We start from the raw sequence: 14,556 nt of genomic DNA, 5'->3' as shown, positions 1-14,556 counted from the left end.
GTGAGAATGCATATATTAATTAGTCCAGTAGCAGTATCAGTTGTAGAAGGTGACGAAGAGCAATGCACAGCGCGAGCTCAGTTACGACGGCGGCGACGTGGCTCAACCCATGAACGGGTGCTTGAGAGTTGTGCTCTCAAAGACCACATAAATGTTGTGGCTTGCAGCATCTCAGAGTGTGCAATGAGAGCCTATTCTGTTACTTAAAGCTTGAGATTTTTTTTCCGCAGTGTTTATTTGTTGGATAGTATACCAGCTTTTTGCATCGCTTTGCAACAGTCATAGGGTGGTTGTCAAGTGCAGGCCACTGTAGCTGTTCATGTTTTTAGAGCACGAAGATATGTCAAAACAAAGTAATAGCAGTACAAGAGCAAAAAATGTGCTTGTCTTCACTCTTTGTTGCCTGTTATCTTTTCTCTGCAAAATTTGAAAGCCTTCAAGCTCATCCAGTTCTTCATCTTAATTCTGTAAGTGTTTCATAAGGCTATAACCGTAGAAACAAATTGAAAGAAGAAAAGCAAAAAAACAAGAATTGTGGAATTGCTTTGATGACTTGATGATCTAAGGCATGGAGATAATGCTTTGTATAAGGGTAGTAACTATACTGGATATTCTGAACTTCAAACAGGTTCAATTCCCACCACACTTTCACTGCTCACACTATTCAAACAGCTGACCCAGGCAAAAATTTGTTAATGAGCATCTACTGGATTTTGTAGGAATCAGAAGGAAATCTGCAGGTTGTACTGGTTCCAGTATGGTGCTAACTGGTTTTCTGGCATTCCACTGGTTGTGATACTGGTTCTAGTAGGGTGCTTACTGGTTTTCTGCTGGTGCCAGTAGATAACCTGACGGTTTTCTGCTGGTTGTATTGGTCCCAACAGGGTGCCTACTGGTTTTTTGTTGATTGCACCGGTTCTAGGAAATTAATTTTTTGCTGTTCTGTTTGTTACACTTTCTTCTTTGTTTGAGGGGTAATAATATTCTTCAACTAACAAATTCTTGCAGCTAAATTGCTTTGACTATAAGTGCTAGACATTGAATAAATAGTTTCAGATTTAATGAGTTAAATTTTCTGGTACTTCTCCCTGGGATCGTACTGTTTCGAGTAGTACTGGTCGATTAACACATTCTCAGCACCTACTGAAACCAGCAGCTGATGGAACCAGTAGGTGATGGAACTGCAGTAACTGCTGGAACCATTATTTTTCAATGCAGCATTGAAACATTACATTTAGTTCTGCTTGGACAAACCATTTGTAAAATGTCCTTTTAATTTCTGATTCTTTCTGAAACGTTAAAAACCAATGTTAACGGGAGACACGGGTCTTGAAATGATAAAAAAATATCAAAATTCGATTTTTCAAAAATGGCATATTCTAGATCTATACACTATAAAGTACTTTGTGGGTGGTACAGTGCAGAAACAGATGAAAGCACAAAAGAAAGAGACGCCACAGAGGAGTGCTGTGGTGTCACTCAGCTAGATCCAACTCACCCAGCTATCCATCCTTCTAAAGTACATGCCTAAAAAGTTTTAATGCATAATTCAACCTCCAATTACTCATATTTATGTGTTGTGTTGAGTTTAATGGCTCATGGGCAGCAAAGGCCATCATGCACCAAGCTCGAGGTACAAAATAAGTTTTTGTAGAATGTTTAGAAGTTTGAAAGATCATTGATGGGGTAGGTGGTCTAAAAGGATTGTACTGCCTAGTAATAACAGAGGAAAAGAAATTTTGGAATGGCTAGTGGTAAACGCCTTGGAGAGGTCAGGTAGCCTCAGCAGCTATCCTTGGCTGGGCAAGGATCCTGAGGCTCCTAACCAATCAAAAACCTCAGCCTTCTCAGGGATGAGAAAGTGGCTGAGGTGTATCATGTAATAAAGCGAACCAGTGGTTCAAAACTGAGTTTTTCAGGGATGCCTGCTTCTTTTAAAAAAGGTAAAAACAGAGGGTATGAACAATGGCATTATCATCCAAGAGCAGTGTAGGATGAAAAGTAATGAATTCTTTATAAAATTGACTAAAGTATGTTTTCTTAGTTTTTCCAGTTTCACACAAGAGAATAAAATGTGATTATCCGTGAGACTATCCCTGCATTCTTCTCAAACAGGTTTGTCTTGTTTTGTTAGCAGGAAGCTGTGCATAAGGCGTGTGTGGCCTATTTGAAGTTGGCGTAAAATCACTTCCTTGAAACATTCCTGGTGCACACGTGAGTTAAATTCACCTAAAACTGGCTTTTTCAAGTGTGGTTTATTATTCACTTCGCTTTTCTCAGCTGGCTGCCATTTTTTCCTGAATTTTTATTGTACTAATCTTATACAGTCATTAAAGGTTATGTTTACTCCTTTATTTCCTTTCCATGAGCATCAGCAGTGCACAAATTTGGTCTCTCGTTGCCTTTTATTCCGACATGACTCTGGACCCAGCAGAGTTTTGTTTCATCGTCGAGCTGTGGCTGTATGATGTCACGAAGTATAGAAGTGAATACGTTTCTAGAGTGGAGAGCTGTAAGTATGCTTAAGTAGTTTGTGTAAATAATACTGTTTTTGAGGTTCTCATTTACTATTCTTTCTATGGCCACACAGATTGCATAACATTCTGCAATGAAGATGGATGCGCACTGTGGAAGTCCTACTGTGTCCTCCGAATTCACCTGCACCCCGCAGTTTGCCCTTTAATTGGCAACCATGTCACTGTGAAACTGATGCCAAGCGCCCATTCTGGTGTACATGTGTTGTAAAATTGTGCTACCAAAAAAATTAGGTGCAGTTTAACTACTGCTGAACCTGGTTAGAGAGCGAAAGCTGTTGTGTATCTGGCAAGCAGATGCAGCTTGGCATCTGTAATGTTGAGTGCATTCCACACACTGGACAGGTACCTGCCGCGGTGGCTCAGTGGTTAAGATGCTCGTCTACTGAGCCGGAATACCCGGGTTCGAACCCGACCGCAGCGCCCACGTTTCGATAGAGGCGAAACAAAACTGATGGCACTTAAGTCTGCTTATGCGGAGGAATGCAAAGGCATGTGTTTTGAAGGAAGGAAACATTTTTGACAAAAGGAAAGGCCGCATTAGCTCTCAGATCTCGACATCTCGGTGGACACCTCAACCTCGTGAAAGCATGATCTCTGGCTCAAATTTAACAGTCAAATTTAGTGACACGTGAAGAGTGGCTTCACTACATAGCGTAGTGAAGCTTTCGGTGCTAAAGACCAGTCGCATAGAAGCAGTTGTCACTCTAATACAGCTTTTCTTCAACTGCTCGAGACTGTTCTCAGGCTTAACCCTCTGAAATGCAATTTTTGTTTCATTGAAAAGAAACATTTTCCTGCCTAAATAGTGTATTCAGGCATTAAAAAAGATCATTTGTTAGTTTTCCAGTGCTAAATACTATAGTAGGTATTTTACTGCAGGGATGTGCAAAATTTCATACAGTGTCACAATTAATGAAATCAGTGCCATCAAAATGCTTTGACCTATCAAGTAAACACCCGAAGGATCGTGGCAATAATTTCTATTTCAAATGTGCACATTCTGCTTGAAATTGTGAAAAAAAAATGATCTTACTATTGGCAGCAAAATATGTCTTCACAAAAATGGCGGATGACGTGCTACCATGCTCACTGTTTCACAAAATTTTATTTACTGCATTCCCTATTATAACATAAAAACCACTCTATTTACCACATGAAAGATGCAAAATTCATCTGAAATAAAAAAATCATTGTTAAGTGCAATCACTCAAGAAAAGCTGCGGGCTTGCTTTGTACACAACTGTGTACATAGCGTGTCAAAGGGTTAAGCACAGTCTCTGGATTTATGCACGCTTGAGTAATAAGGCACATTTGTATTTTGCATTTACATGTCCTAACCAATGTTCAATCAACTTCAATTGTTTTAAAAATATTTTGGTCATCATAATTTTTACACATATTAACACATCCTTGTTTCCAGGTCATGCACTCTTCAATAAGTATGGAATTTTAACCAAAACTGTTCACCAAATAGGTAAACACTTCTACGTTCATTGGGCTATTGCGACAATGAGGTGCATCTGGTCACCTTGATATCTCAAAAGCCACCGAGTGGCATAGGACATGGCATCAAAGCATGCTCTCTGCAAGCTGCCTATGTGCCAAGCTGCAATATTTTGCACAAAGTGACATAAAAGAAATAAGATGCCTTTATAATCAATTGTGAAATACACAGCCTCGACAGTTTGCCTACAAGGTTTTTGGTCTTCACAAAAAATTTTATTGAACCAGCTTCACTATGAAATATTGAGCCCTTGAAAGCGGCAAGGTCCTTTCTGCCACCAAACTAAAGTTCGGCAGCACTTGTGAAATCTTAAGCAATTATGCTGCTCTCTTTAGCTTTTCATGCTATTAGATGCAAGCACAAATCAAGTGAGGTAATAAATCAACAACTGTTGATTAAAACAAATGGTCCACCTTTTACTTGAAATGTTGCTACACATATACCCGTGTACACTCACAGTGCACACAAGGCCAGTAATAACTATACATACAGTGCATGTATGATGGTTAACCTATAATGCCAACATAAAGACAGGCAGCTGTTACACTCAACACTACAGCAAAATAAAGGTGAGTCAACAAAGAAAACAAGAAGGGGGCAAATTCAGAATACTTTGGGTACAAACCCTATATTTAAATGTACACACTGTGCACCAAATGCACCCATTAACCCACAACCACAAGTTAAATGTCATAGTCCTGTTACTATATACCAGATATAGTCAACTCGACTAGAAAAAACTTGCAAGCTCAAGAATCTGAAGGTCTCTAGTCGTACTGCTGACAATTTTGTTAGGCTAAGCCGTTGTACAGCACAGTGGTTTTAAAAGTTTTATGAAGATAAACAGGAAAAAAACATGATTCAGCTTCTGCACATATGGGAGATATGTGGCACTTTGAATCTACAAAAGATAAGAAATGGGTATTACATAATAAATCAACCTTGACACCTATCGTAAATTCTGCCTTCTATATCACTAGTTTGTTCGCTTTCAAACTTCCCGAATAGATCACATATTGAGGTCTGCTTTGAACAGTAATACATTTAAATGTGTACAAAGATTGATTCACATAACAGAGAATTGAAAACTATTGTTGTTGGCAAGGTCTGGCAACTGCTTGTACCGACAGAGCCCCTAGTCTTCGTAGCTTCTGTTCCCCACCTCGAAGTCTGTAACACCAGTTCACTCGGTTGGCTGAGCTTCCCAATTCTGCCACACAAAATGCTTTACAATACAAAGTAGACCTTGAAAATGAATGTTTGTGAAATTCAAGTAGAAACAAGCTAGTAGTACAGAAGAAAACTTCTGACAGGACACAAGATAAATATGCAGGTTACTGTACAATTCAACACTTGAAACATACAAAGGAATTGCTACACAATTCAACTTTAAAATGCAAAGAGGCACAGTGCTATGAAGACGTATGAAAGAGTGTACCTGCTGCAGAAAATAAAGAGTAAGCTATTAACTTGCAAAAGGAGCTGTGCCACAACAAACTACAAAACTGTTCTATACATACAGACAACAAATGTATAGACAAAGAGCTCTAAAACAGATAAAAAAAAGCAAAACAATGGTACATAAATACAAGGATGAGTAAACACAGAGTGAAGGTCCAAAAACAGGACCAGATTGAACGATGCATTTTCTTCATGCATGTATGTGTCAAAAAAGACACTTCATATATAAAAAAGGCAAAACAATGTTATATAAAACAAACTGAATGTGCAACATGTCATCTCGCCACACATAACTGAACTATAAAGCATCAGAACAATGTTACTGAACAACAAATTACTGTATTTGTCCACAACAGGCAACAAAAAAATGTTTCACTTAATATTTACCGTGATAAAAAATTCTAACTGCACCAAAATAAAATGTCCACAAAAAGTGGTCACGCTAACTTTGCTGTGCTAAAAGAAAAAAATGCATGAAATCTTTCCAACAATAAAAACGAAAAGGTAGAAAATAAGTGTCGAGGCATTGCACATAATCTCCACTACTACACAAAATATACATGCCTTGCAAGATCTTCACTGTAATTCCCCTTCCATAGACACATTACACATCCGCAAATGGCACACCGGGAACATTGATGTAGGAGCAGCACCCTGTACAAATTACATGATTTGCCTCCAGTGTCAATGTTTAATTCTTCATTCTTAGTCTAGCTCTGGGACAAAAATGCTGTGCTGAAGCCCTGTAGGAGACTGCATTTCAAATACCTCTTACGGTACAAGTATAGTATCGCCACCATGATCCGCTTTAATGGTGGGCAGTGATGAGCCAATTTCAATCTCCACTACATCCTCTGGCACAATGCATGACACTGCATCAGGGTCTGATCTGCACTTGCTGATCTCGTCAGCCTCAATTTCTTCCACTGCTATCTGGCAATGTGCATCGACGCCCAAGCTTGACAACACACTGTGCAGTACTAGAGTATCTTCCCCATCCTGAGTGCAATCATTTTCAGCTGTACAAGAATCTTCACTGCTTTTACAAACACTTATGCTGTTAACACCTTGGCTTGCTGGCATATAACTGCACCCTGAGCTGCTTTGCAGAACACTAGGCTCAGAGAAATCGTCATGCTCATACTGTGTCTTAGCTCGGCTACATGTGTCAGGCTCTAAATTGTACCCTGCAACAATGCCACAATCTTTCAGCTCAAAATTATTGGCCAAGTTTGATACAGCTGCTTCTTTTAGACCAACACATGGGCTGTCATCGGGAAATGTTGCTACTGGATGATGCTGTGAATCAATTCTTGAGCACACAGGTTCGCTCTCTTCAAATTTTTTTACTCGACAGGAAGTATTGCTTTCAGAAGTTACGCCTGTCTCTATTGCTGCTGTAAAGCTTTTATCAGTGACCAAAGACGAAGTTGCAACACCATCAGGAACATCTGCTGTCATATGTTCACTTTCACACTCTACACTATGCAGAAACATGTCCTTGCACTCTGCAGACAGTTCACAATCAGATGCTTCAGTGATATCCAAAAATTCAGTGTGCTCAGCATGCTTATTGTGAGCTTTAAGCATGGGATCAGGATCTGCTGCAAGGGCTTCAGACTTTATTGAATCCTCCTCCACATTTTTACATTCAACTTCATCAGCAACATCTGGATCTTCACTGAGTGTTTCACAGTACATATCCTTCTCATCTTCCAAATCTTCGTATTCCATGGAATCAGGATTGCAAACACGATTGAACAAATCCTGTGCACTCTCCACATCATCTTTAAAGTCAGTTTCACTTTCAGACTTGTGTTCTGCTTGTGCAACTTCTCCTCCAACCTCATTCAACTGTTTGGTGCCATCTAAAACTGCAATATTGACTACTTGCGTCTTGCAACCAGGAGGCATTTCTTCTTTTTTATCGTTGAGCACAACATTGCTCACCAATTCCTCGAGCGTTTCCTTGCTTGCTAGAACCACATCATCTGTCTCATGCTTGACAGGCTTCAAAACTGCAGGCCTGAGATCTTTATTGTCCAATTGTAGCTGAGGAGTCCTGAATGCCATTGAAGCTGAACACGATCCAGAGGAGGCTGGTGTGGAAGCAGGGCTCGAAAGTGTGTCATCCTCATTGGCATCAAGTTCAGGGAAATACTTTTCATCTCCAAGATCTCGAAACACCAGTGTCCTGGTGCCATCACTGGCAGTACTCCAAATCTCCAACGAATCACATTTCATATAAGCCTGAGGCTTGTAGTGATGCATTGGCTGAAAATGACACCTTGTATGGTCTCGTAAAGTTGACATATGTGTTGACCGGTAATCGCAAAAAGTACAGCACAGTCCTTCTGAAGTACCGTGGTGCTGAAGATGGTTCACAACTGTCTCACGCCGATGAAATGCATACGGGCATTTGCTGCAGATGTACACACACTTTTCTTCAACAACTGCTGGTGTGGCAGCAGTTGGTGTACTGTCTGACAAAGGCATGGCAGTACTTGGCTCAGAGCCATTTTCAGGTGGCTGAGGAGAGCTTGTAAGTGGTGCAGGATGCTCTACTTTCGGCTGCTTCGACTCAGGCACAAGGACTTCATGGAGTTTACGATGCTTGACGAGATTGCCTGCAAGCTTGACAGAGTAGTCACAGTGTGAGCAACGAAATCGTTCATTGCGTCCATGAAGGGTAAGGTGACTTTCGAAGCGATTGTACTTTGAAAATGATGCAGGACATTTGTCGCAGCGAAACATCTTGGGAGGTTGTTTCTGCTTCAGCGCACCTTGGTAGTGAAGGTGCGTGTGTGTACTCACATTGGCTGCACTGTTGGCTGCATAGTTGCAGAAGTGGCAGGTATACACCCCTGTGCTACCATGCAGACTTAGGTGATACTCCAGCGTTGTTGGTTTCTGAAAAGCTGCAGGGCAGCGAATACAGTGGTGCAACTGGACTCCCATGCTCTGAGAGCCAGCATCCACAAAGGCACGAGTCTCGGCTTTCTCCAGAAGTAACATCTGATCAGCAGCAGCTGGAGCTGCAGGAGGGGTGGCAGACTCTGGCTGCTGGCTGCGAATCTCAGCTAATGTAAAGCCATTCTGGCGTTCTGCATATTCTGGTGTATGGACAAGAAGGTGCTTGCGGAGATGAGCCTTGTGTCTGGCTCTGTAGTCACAATGGTGACATGGATACAGATGACCAGAATTGTGGTACGCCTTATGGGTGTCCAAGTCGTAGTGACTTTTGAACATGGCAGGGCATTTGTCACAACAGTAGCTGAATATCTTCTTGCATGATGGTGACTCCAACTTGTCCTTTAATGCCGAGATCTCAGACTTCTGTGCACCTACAGCTGCTGACTCAGGAACTGTTTTTTTGGCAACTGCTGGCCTGGAAGGCAGTGCATTGAGATTTTCACAAAATGTCCTCATACGGTTCAAGTCCAGCAATCGGTAATCTGCTTTGTGAAGCTTCATGTGGCTGGCGAGAACCCCAGTGTTGCTGCATCGGTAGCTACAAAGAACACACTGGAATTTAGCCCCCTTCAAAGCAGTATGCATGCATTCATGAATCTTCACATTAGCCCTGCGTTTGTTGGTCAGGGGACAGAATCGACATTTGAACATGTGATAGGCTGTGCCATTCACCATTGTTGTCATTGTCTGGATTCCACCACTATATGGCGTCCCGTCCAGTGGCCTTCCATCAGCAGATCTGTGTATCTTTTGGTGCTGAACTATCAGGTGCCTGTGGGTTGACCAATAATTGCAATGGGTGCATTTGTGAGGGGCATTCTTGTTGGGCCGATGGAACTGCTTGTGGTACAGGTACTGAGTTTTATTATCAGAGCTGTATGGGCAATTCTCACAAGCATGTTTCTTCGTACCTGCCTTCACAAGCAAGCGAGGAAGGACTTCTGTGGCTGGCTGTTGCTCTTCTTTGTGCAGTTTCATGTGACGGGACAAAGTCTTTTTGACATTGGCATAGTATGGGCAATACTTACACTTGTAAATAGCTCCTTCTTTAGGCACATGGTGCTTCATGTGAAACTTCAAGTGGCATACCCTTGAGCATTGGTAAGGACATGTATTACATTTCAAAATCTTTGGCTCAGCGTTCTGCGGTGCATGAGGTACAGCAGGTTTTTCTTCTTTCAAACGAAATGTGTTGCCTTCTTCTACGAAAGAAACATTACTTTCTATGTGTTCTGGACCTGTGTTATGTCGATGTCTGACATGCATCAGGACAATATGGTACCACTCTGAAATAAAGTTGCAAAGACGGCAACGATAGGGATTTACTGACGCATGTGAGCCCAAATGTGACAGAACTGCTTTGCGTTCAGTATGATTGAAGTTGCAGTGGCCACAATATAGAACCTGCTGGTTAGAACTTGATTCAGGGATAGGAGCTTCCAAATCATCCTGGTAATCTTGGTCTCCATAGAGTATATCAGGTGTTACCACTATGTTCTCAGTCTCATCACAACAAATCAGTTGCGCTTCCTCTTGATTGAGCCTGGAAGGCTGTGCGGGCTGAAGAACTTTGCCACCTGTTGAGGATTCCTCTACATCCACTAGGTGAATCTTGTAGTCTTCATAATTCTTGAAGCCGGTTTGATCCATGACTACCAACCTGGCCTCCTTGTGTTTTGGGTCATTGCCAGACTTGCTTTTGATATGCTTCTTCACATCGTATTTCCAGTTGGAGCGATAGCTGCAAACTGAGCACCTGAAAGGTCTTTTATTGAGGTGCTGTATCATATGGCGATGAAAATGCGATGCTGGTCGGGTCAGAAATGAACAGTGTGGACACTTGTATTTCTGAACGATCCTGGGTTTAGTGTCAGCTGCACCAGTGTTCTCCTTGTGCATTCGGAAAGCATGGCGCATCATGTCACCTTTCCGATGGCTTGTAAAGGAGCAGTGGGTGCACTTGAAGGCTTTCAAGTTTCCATGGATTAACTCATGCTTTCTCAGTGCTGAAATCCATCGTGCAGTATAGCCACAGCGTTGGTAAACGTGCATGGGCTGCTTGCTCTTCATAGAGATGTCAAGTGCTTGGATAGAGCCAGAATAGTTAGCAGGGGAAGTCGAATCATCACTCTTGCCCAGCTCTATAATGATTGGTGCACTTGTTATCCCAGTAGCAACAGCATCACTACTGCTCTTTCCACTCGGCTCTTCTTGATGGTCTAGCATTACATGCTGCTCAAGGTGATCAAGCTGGTCAAAGCGAATATGACAAATTGAGCATCCATGCTTCCTATTCATTTTAAAATGAGTTTCCTCATGTCGTTTAAGCTCTGATGGCCGCAGGACTTGCTGAGGACAATATCGACATTTCCGCATTGTCCCTTCATTGTTTTCTACAACAGCAGTCTCTCCAGTTCGCTTCAGAGTCATTTTGAGTGCCGGTGGTGAGGTGGAGTCCTCAGCAGCATCTTCGTCAATCACGAGTCTGTCTTCATCATCATCCACATTTTCGCTTTCAGTGTTTTCTCCATCAATATTGGTAGCATCCTTCAAAAGTTTATTTTGAAGGTGCAAGCAATGGGCAGTAGGGCTTTTACGAGACATGGTCATGAAACCACATTTGTTGCAATGGAACTCACCACCTGAAGTATGGCGCTTGAGGTGCCAATCCATGTTCCATTTGTAGCCGGTCTGGAAGTTGCAGAACTGGCATTTGATTTTTGGTAAACTGTGAAAACGCATATGGCGAGTGTAACGACCTTTTTCATGGCACACATAGCCACACTGTTGGCAACGATAGAACCGCCGCTTCAGATGCACTGTCTTTTTATGTTCTTCCACATGAATTTTGCTCTTTGCATGGAAGTTACAACTGCTGCACTTGAACACTTTTTCTTGAATGTGCACTTTGATTTCAGCAGAACGGGATGGTGACGATGCAGGTGATCCTGTTTCTACCAAATGCCGTGAATTCTCACCATACATCTCCTCCTTGTGGACAATATTGCAGTGGGTCTGTAGCTTCTGTGGCTGTTTGGAAGCATACTCACAAAAAGGGCACTCATGAATGCTAATGCAATCCCCATGAACATCTCTCCTATGGCTGAGAAATTCTCGTGCCCATTTCGTTACCAAGTCGCATTCAGCACAGGTATAGGTTCGTCTTCCTGTACGCCCTTTTTTGTTAGGCACAGGTGGTGAACTCTCGTGCGGCCTCTTTTTTGACTCTTTAACACATTCATTCTGCTCTTCAAGAACACTATTTTGCAGGTGAATCTGATCACTAACATCGCCAGTGCCCAGTTCTGGCTCAAGGTTGTTTGCAACTATTTTTTCAGCAGATGCACAGCCAGTGTCTCCACCTTCCATGTTCATTTTTGCAGCATACTTCGCATAGCACACTCTCTTGGCTTCCAGCTTCCTCAGTAGCACATCCAAGAACTGCGGGTGTTCATTAGATGTATGCGCCACAAGCTCATCTTGGTTGTCACACAGCTGGCCACACATTTCACAAACATTAGCCATTTTAAGCTTGTGGATACTCTGTCTGTGCCGGTAAAAGCTGGCCTGGTAGCGAGTAACAAACGCACAAATGCTGCACCTATACATGCGGCTCCTGTGGTTTAAGTATACATGGTTCGCTAGGTGTTTCCTGTTCTTTCCAACAAACTTGCAGCTTTCACACCTATAACTAGGCATGGTGTGGAATCCAGGCTTTGTGTCACTTGCTGTCCTGTCTGCAACCACAGCAACATAGGACAAAGCAGTCAACTTTACTTTTGGCGCGGCAGGGCTTGCACTTCACGATACAACAGCCAGCAAGATGCGTTCGGTAACCCTGTAAGGACGCCAGGTACATCAGGCACAAGTCAACCACTTCCAGTGCAGACTCACAGCTTATCTCAAGCTGAGCTCCATGATCCAGCAAGTCTTGAATTTGGGCTGCAATAAGAGAAAAAATGGGGGAGGGGAGAAGAAAAAATAAAACGCAGTTCATTATTTCAGTTCAGTCACAGCACCATACGCGAATGGTGAAGGCATCCATGCACGGCTCGAAATATCCCACAGCAGGTCACAAGGACTGCAAAGTTATCTTATCAGAGAATGAACCTACTGTTTCATGAGCACAGCAGTGCAGCGGGCAACGGCCCTGCGGTAGTGTTGCTGGGAAGCGATACAGCCCACCGGTCTGCGCGGGACGCAGGCTGCTTGGACAGTCCGGACGCGGACAGAACGCGCGCTCGCTGAAGCCGCGAGCGCGCGCCCTTTAAGTTCAGTCACGCAGTTAAGTTCAGTCACACAGCACCATACGCGAATGGTGAAGGCATCCATGCACGGCTTGAAATATCCCACAGCAGGTCACAAGGAATGCAAAGTTATCTGATCAGAGAATGAACCTACTGTTTCATGAGCACAGCAGTGCAGCGGGCAACGGCCATGCTGTACTGTTTTGCTCGGAAGCAATACAGCCCACCGGTCTGCGCGGGACGCAGGCTGCTTGGACAGTCCGGACACGGACAGAACGCGCGCTCACTGAAGCCGCTCCGCACCATGCCAATGCACGCCGGAAAATCCTTGAAAGTGCTCCAGCACGCGTTTGCAAACTCTTGCCGCATTCACGGCGCATTATTTGAGTACCGAGCATGCTCCTAGAGTCCAACGTTCTCTGCTACCGCTTGCCTATGCAAGGAGCTGCTCCCGACCAACCCCGGCGGATCGCCATTGCAATGACGCATCATCGCGACGACAATACAAAACAAAAACAGGAAAGCTAAGCAGCTCGCTCAGTGTTGCCCGCTACAGTGTCAAGCTCTTCCCGCCGATGCACCTAGGCGGATATACAGCTTCATAGTGGCCCCGGCACAGCTCCTCGCTTCCGATTACATTCTGTAATGCTTCGACAACGGACATCCCTGTAGCGTCAACGTGTCACAGTGCTTCAGCCGCAGCGGGATGGCATGTCGGTATCACTCGGCGGCCCTCCCAACATGGTTCCCCGTCCAGCGCAAAGATCGGACGAGCACAGACGTCCTCTGGTACTCGGCACCGGTGGGTACCATGGCTACACATAGGTGCGAACTCTGCGCAGCTCCCACTTTCAGTTCTGAACTGTGCAGTAATAATTGAAAGGACCGCTCACCTGATTCCGGTGTCAATGCGAGTAACGGCGTCACTTTTGTAGCTGGCCAGACAAGGCTCGAGACGCCATGTTGGCCTTTTCCAACAACGCGTCTTCGGCACTTCCTACGGATGGCTGCAAGGTTCTGGTGTTGTTAGTGAGCCAGTCGCACCGTATATATTCTTGATGCTGAGTGAACGAACTTCCGCGACGCAAGCGCGCGTATCGCTAGCTAGCAGCGACCTGTCGGATCCGCTGTGGGCCCGGCCTGACTCCGCTCTGGTAGCTCTGGCAGGATCACGTGACTCTTCTCCCTGGTTTAGTGTTCCTGTAAATGCTCCCCAGGAACACTACCCTGAGTGTCTCCGTGGGACACAACCTGGGCCAGAGGGCGCTGCGGACGCCAGTGAAGAGCGCCTTCTCCGAGCGACTCCTTCTAGTTGATCGGGCAGGATGACGAGCTTCGCCACTGACTTCTGTGCGTTGCCTCGCCCGCGCGTGTAGGAAACTAGTTTCGCGCGCGCACTCGTTCTTTCTAGCTTCTTCTTGTGGCTATGTGGGGGGAATGTGCTCGATTTCTGCCACCCATATCGCGGGGGCACAGCGCTTCGGCGCCGTTGTGAGAGGAGCTTGCTTCGCGCACGCTATGCTCTCTCAGCTCGAGTGTTTTCCTCGCGCTTTGACACTGCTGCGAAACTTTTGCGCACGCTTTCGTGCTTTAGAGAGGGAGCAGCTCGTGTGCGCGGCGTCAAGCAAAAAGTCCAAAAGGGCGCTGTTTTTGTCACACCCTAGTTTAGTGCCCAGAGCCCATAACCACGTGGTGTACGAAGTGAACACTGAAATCTAGCCTACCTTCGAACGAAACTGGCACGAATGCGTTTCGCGTATTTTTTTTCTTCGTCTCTTCTAATTGTGCTAGCTCGGCTCGATCTGCTTGCTTCCGCCGTGCGTGCTGGTGACGT

At 44.2% G+C, this 14,556-nt stretch overlaps 1 protein-coding gene across 1 annotated transcript in view; it reads right to left on the bottom strand.

Annotated features, from left to right (window-relative positions):
* Positions 1 to 4,169: 4,169 nt before the first annotated feature.
* The window catches only part of LOC144106956 (uncharacterized), a 180,150-nt gene continuing 169,763 nt past the window's right edge, over positions 4,170 to 14,556 (bottom strand). The window contains exon 3 of the transcript XR_013309171.1: positions 4,170 to 4,185. The gene's annotated coding sequence lies outside the window, so the exon portion shown is untranslated. The remainder of the gene's footprint in view (positions 4,186 to 14,556) is intronic.

The sequence above is a fragment of the Amblyomma americanum genome, chromosome 10 (assembly GCF_052857255.1).
Source record: "Amblyomma americanum isolate KBUSLIRL-KWMA chromosome 10, ASM5285725v1, whole genome shotgun sequence".
Lineage (NCBI taxonomy): Eukaryota > Metazoa > Arthropoda > Arachnida > Ixodida > Ixodidae > Amblyomma > Amblyomma americanum.
Note: the sequence above shows the minus strand (reverse complement) of the source record. Positions and strands in the feature narration are given on the sequence as shown.